The sequence below is a fragment of the Pteropus alecto genome, unplaced genomic scaffold, assembly GCF_000325575.1.
Source record: "Pteropus alecto unplaced genomic scaffold, ASM32557v1 scaffold313, whole genome shotgun sequence".
Lineage (NCBI taxonomy): Eukaryota > Metazoa > Chordata > Mammalia > Chiroptera > Pteropodidae > Pteropus > Pteropus alecto.
Genome location: NW_006434832.1, coordinates 606,767 through 612,265, shown reverse-complemented (window position 1 = coordinate 612,265; position 5,499 = coordinate 606,767).

Here is a 5,499-nt window from a genome sequence, read left to right as displayed (position 1 = left end):
TCCAAGGCCCTCCCCCTGCCGCTGCTCGGGTGCCGGCCCCTGGCTCCCTCCCCCCGACGCGATTCCGGAGCAAAACAAGGCCGGGGAGGGAGCTCTCCGAGGTGCTGAGCCGGGGCCGTCACCCCCCTCCCCTAGCCACTCGCCTCCCCCGCCAGTGACGTCAGGACCCTCGGGCCCCGCCCCCTGGCAGGCCGGGGACCAATCCGCAGAGGGTGCAGGATTTAGGGGGGAGGGGAGAGGGCCAGGGCCCTAGGGAGAGCGAAGGGGGTCCCCGGAAGAGGCAGCGAAAGGAAGGAGTAAGAAGAGGTAATCTGGCCTGTTCTCCACCCCCACACCCAGAGCCCGGGACCCCTCTCTTCACGTCTTTGAGTTCCGACACCTCTCCTCCCCAGTTTCCGATCTGTGATCTTTGGTGTCTATCTCAGATTTCTTCCCTTGCTGCCTGGGAATGGAGGTTCTCACCTCTAGTACCCTCATCCCAGCCCCACCCCTTCAGTATCGGCCTTTCCCTCGAGGCCAAGGCCAGGTCTGCGTGCAGAGAGCTCAGGTGGCCCTATACTGCTAACCCAGGAGGGCAAGGAGCAGTCAGAGAGACTGCGAATCTGTCTGCGCCTGGACTCGACTTGCCTGCACTAGCCTGTGTAATCAACCACTCCTAGGGTGGGGGATGGGAATCCAGAATCAGCCGGAGGAGCCCAGAGCCTGGGACCACTCAGGACAGTGAGTAGAGAGTAGAGTGGCAGCTAGGGGCCTGGGCTCTGAGGAGGTTCCCAGCAGTAGAGCTGGTGCCACAGTGGCCTGCTTCCCCTCGGAATCCTGCCTCCTCATACCACCCCAGGGGCAGCTGGCTTTAGGGTTAACCCCTTGGCTGCCAGAATTGCTATGCGGTGCCATTACCCTCTCTGCAAAGGCCAGGAGGGCCCCACAAAGCTAGTTGCATCTTTTATCAAAAGGTGGGAGAACAGGAGGCGCAGTCTGGCTTCCCTGCTGCCCTTTGCCTCCCAGTTGCTCTCTTACATCCCTGCTCCCCCACCTTTCCATAAAAGAACATTCCCCGAGTCAACCTGTTCTCTTTTCATTCTCCAATTCAACATGTTCTCTTTCACCCACTGAAATCCCCAGCTTCCGCAGAAAGCCTTTCTGTGTTGATTAACGGGGCTCCACCCAATGTCTATGTCTGACCTCAAGGATGTCCATTCCAGGGTTCAGCTCATATCTATTCACCAACTGTGCCTACCTACTAGATTTACTCTACTCTGCTAGTGGGCAATCAATATCTCCACATTGATGTAAATGTACACTCACAACTGACTATGACCAGCAGGTAGGGACCCCATTTTAATACAAACAGAGGAGGAGGAGATTAAAGACCCAACCCTGGTCTGACTCTCCAGGGGCTGAGGAGGTCCTGATTCCTTGCTGGGATTTCATGCTCACTTAGCCTCGGCCTCAATTTTTGGCTTCTGGGACCTCAAATTTAGTCTTTTTAGTCCCTCTTTTGCCTTTTCGCCCTTGCTTCACCTCTAGAAGCCCTACTTAGTATCCTTCTCCCTCCAGACCCATAGCCAGTGACAATCATGATGTTCCTTTGTTTTTCAATTGCAAGATGTATCTTATGCACAAAAGAGCACATAAAACACAAACGAGCAGTTTAAAGAATATGAACACAGCAAACACCTGTGTCATAACCTCAAAGATCAAGAAATAGAACATTATCAATACCCCAGGACCTCCCCGTGCTTTCCCCAGATCTCATCTTCATCCATCCCCCAAGAGATAACCACTATTCTGACTTTTGTGATAACCATTTCTTTGCTTCATAGTTTCATCACCTGTGTGTTCATGAAGAAAATATATAGTTTAATGTTGCCCGTGTTTAAATTTTGTAGAAATAGAGTCATACGGTATGAATTCAGTTGTGATTTGCTTCTTACAATATTATGTTAGGGAGATGCGTTTTGTATATTATTCCAATGTAGTATGTCTTACCATGTAATCTATTCTACCACTGAGGGTAACTTTGTGTATCAGATAGGGCCTAATCAGAATATAGGAACCACATTATATATTTTAAGTAGAGGAGATTTAATACAGGGAATTGGTTACATGGGAGTTGGAAAACTAAAAGAGCAAAAAAGAGAAAGAACACAGATATAGTGGAACTAGTAACTAAAGGAAGCAGCAAGGACCAAGGGAACACAAGGGAAGAGTGAGATTACTACACCCTAGGAGCCCAGGTGGGGCCCTGCGGAGCTGGGGCTCAGATGCAGGCAGAGCCACCAGGGGCTGCTACTCACTCCTCAGAGGAACCATCTGCAAAGCTAGTTTTGGGAATGTAGAAAGGAGCTGATGGCCGGAGTCAACTTCCAATGATAGAGTGACTCTGAAGAACCTCCCCCCCAGCCCCGCCCCTGCCAAAAAAAAAAAAAAAAAAGAGAAGGTAGTCCCGTCTCTATTTGTCTTTCATCTTCCTCTAGTACCTCCTATTAGCAGAACCTAACAGAAAGCCAGTTAATAATGGAGTCTGGGAAACAAGTTTGCAAAGTCCCAACCCCATCCAGCAACAGAGAGCAGAGACATAAAGAATGGATTAGGAACAGAAAGGCAATAAATAAATAACCGACACAGTCATCCTCTTTTTCTGCTCAGCATTTACACACAACTTTCTATACATATTTGAACAGTAACAATTTCGTGACTGCCTAACAAGATACAGTTGTCCTTCACACAAGGATACTTTGGTGCCCTTCCCCAAAAGTGGAGATGTAAAGTCTCTCCAGTAACAGTGTCCATCTCTGGGTGATGCGGATACCTCTCCTAATTCAGCCACATTTCCTCTAGAAGATTCTGTAACCTAAAGACTAAATTATAAAGTTCTCTACCAACAGCAATCCTAATATATAATAAGGGAAAGAAAGGAGAAAGAAATCAGTACAGAGAGTATACAATACAAAACAAGCAAGAAATAAAATACCCATGGCTTCTACAATCCTTATTTCTGCAACTAGAAGTTGATATTTATAACTTTCTTTTTCCATTACTCATTTCATTTTCACTTTGCCCTTAGCCAGTATCTGTTTGCTGGCTGTTCCGTTTTTTTGTTTGTTTGTTTATTTGTTCGTTTGTTTTTTTAAACCAGGTCAGGTGAACAAACGTTCATTCTTCAAGAATCTAAATCCTCAAAATTGAGTTGCTACTATTTTGTTTTAACTTTTACTATTGGATATTGAAGAAGGAAGAGGCACACTGGGGAATCTCGTGGGTTCTAGACATAGTGCTCCCTAATTTCATGGTGTAGCTGCAACCCAGTTTCCCCTTGGTATTTGGGATCAGCTGCCCCAGAAGGTAACCTCTTTCTTTGTTCTGGTGAGAGTCTTAATTTCTAGTCTAATGGAATCATTGTTATATCTAGTGAAAAGATTCCTCTCTTGGTGTAGCAGGATTATATACTTAAAGACCCAGCAAGTCAGGGCCCTGACAGAGAAGTAGGAACCTGAGACCTGGTATGGGATCATCTGTTCTGGAACCCCCAGATTTTCCTGAATCTTTTGGGCCAGCAGAAGTGGCCTCTCCTCTTTAGTAGAAGAGAGCAGACTCTCCTTGCCTGGATACCATGCAAAGTCCTCACCTGGGGTAGATGCTTCACAAGATGATACTTGTCTGCTTCAAGATCTGACCCCAATTCCCTCCATGATTCTAGACCAATAACTATGGTCAAGTATCACCATGGACCAAGTGGGGAAGTACAATCTCAGCTATGGGAAGAAAATGATTATTCACTGAAAGAACTTTAGGATCTTGCTATCATGTAGCAGCAGAAAGTGAGAGGACATGTTTGCAAACAGATCTTGAGGGTGTTGGACTGGGGTCTGGGAATGGAATATAAAGCTGGATAATGGAGAGTTTATCGATCTGGGATACTCTACTGTGACTGAGGATTTAACATGTTTTTTTAAATGTGAATGAGAGGGTTTAACATTTTTATGGCTTGGCAAAGACATCTGAATCCAGTTGCAATATGCTCCTGGAATAACTCTTCAACATCTAGGGAAAACTGTGCATTACAGCAAATGAGGTGGAAATGCTAGAACTTTCTTGACAGAGTTCTGAAGAAGGGATCAAAAAGCTCAGGGGGATGGGCACACCAGAATAAAATTATTATTATATATGACCAGAGAACCCTCCAGCTTACTGTGTTCTTCATGAGAGCTCAGAGAGCGTTCCTTCAATAAAGGGATAAAAAATGTGCTAGTTGGTAGGGGGTCCCTGGCACTGTTTGCAGCTGGGTAGTGGCTCTCCTCTGCAGGTCAAAGTTGATGGTAGCCGAAAATTCTATGGAACTGGGCTTCCTAGAGTCAGTGGGTGTGACAGGAGCCCAGAACAGAAGCCAGGTAACTTAGTCATCAGAGTCGAGGTGGACACAATTACTGTAAAGGGCACAATGACCAAATGGCATGCTAGAATCTAGTGTGATGGCCAATAGACCATGGTCTCTTCCTAGGGAGGTGGACAGCCAATTAGGGCATTTCTTGACTTACATAGCCAAAAACGAGCAAGAATGAGTGATCAGAAGGCTAATGTCAACCACTGCAAAGGAAAATAATGACCCCTCACCCAATTTCTAGACTGAAATAATTTTTTTGGCTACAGAGCCCATTGATTGAAGGGTAGGCCAATTTCCTTCAGGAAGAATCCTGCAATGCCACGGCAAGCTTATATCACAGTCATTATCTCACTCCTCCCCCAAACATAATCACAGCCATTTATGAGAGTGACCATACACTGGGAAAGATGGGGGAATACTCAGCTCTTTCAAGGCTTTTGGATGCAGGGTCTGAGCTGACACTGATACTTGGGGACCAAAATGCCATTAAGAACATATATTAGAATGGGGCATACAGGGGCCAAACGATAAAAGGAAACCTGGCCAATTTCATCCCAAAGTGGATCTAATAGATCCACAGACTCACCTGGTGGTTATTTCCCTGATACCTGAGTCAGTCATTGGAATCCATGTATAGTATTCAACAGCTGGCAGAACTCTCACATTGGTTTCCTGGAATAAGAGCCATTAGAGTAGGAAAAGAGAGGTGGAAACTGCCTCCTGCCCTTGCCAAGATAGTAAATCAGAAAAAATGCACCATCCCAGGTGGAATGACAGTGATTATAGACACCCACAAAGGATGCGGGAGTCATGGTCCCTGTTATGTCTCTAACTTGTCGGTCCGGCTCTTGCAAAAATCAGATGATGCTGGACATAACCAACTGGTAGCCCTAGTTTAGCTGCCGTGCCAGATGATGTGACAGTTTTTCTAGAACAGATCAATATAGCCCCTGACATAGCCCCTGTAGCTATTAATCTGGTGAAGAAAAAAGGATCAGTACCTTACAAAAGTACATTTCCATTTCCTCTCTCCCTGACTTTGAATACTGATGTTATGCATTGCATTTTAGTTGGCATTTCCATGCTTGTTAATGAAATTGAGCATTTTTTTCCAT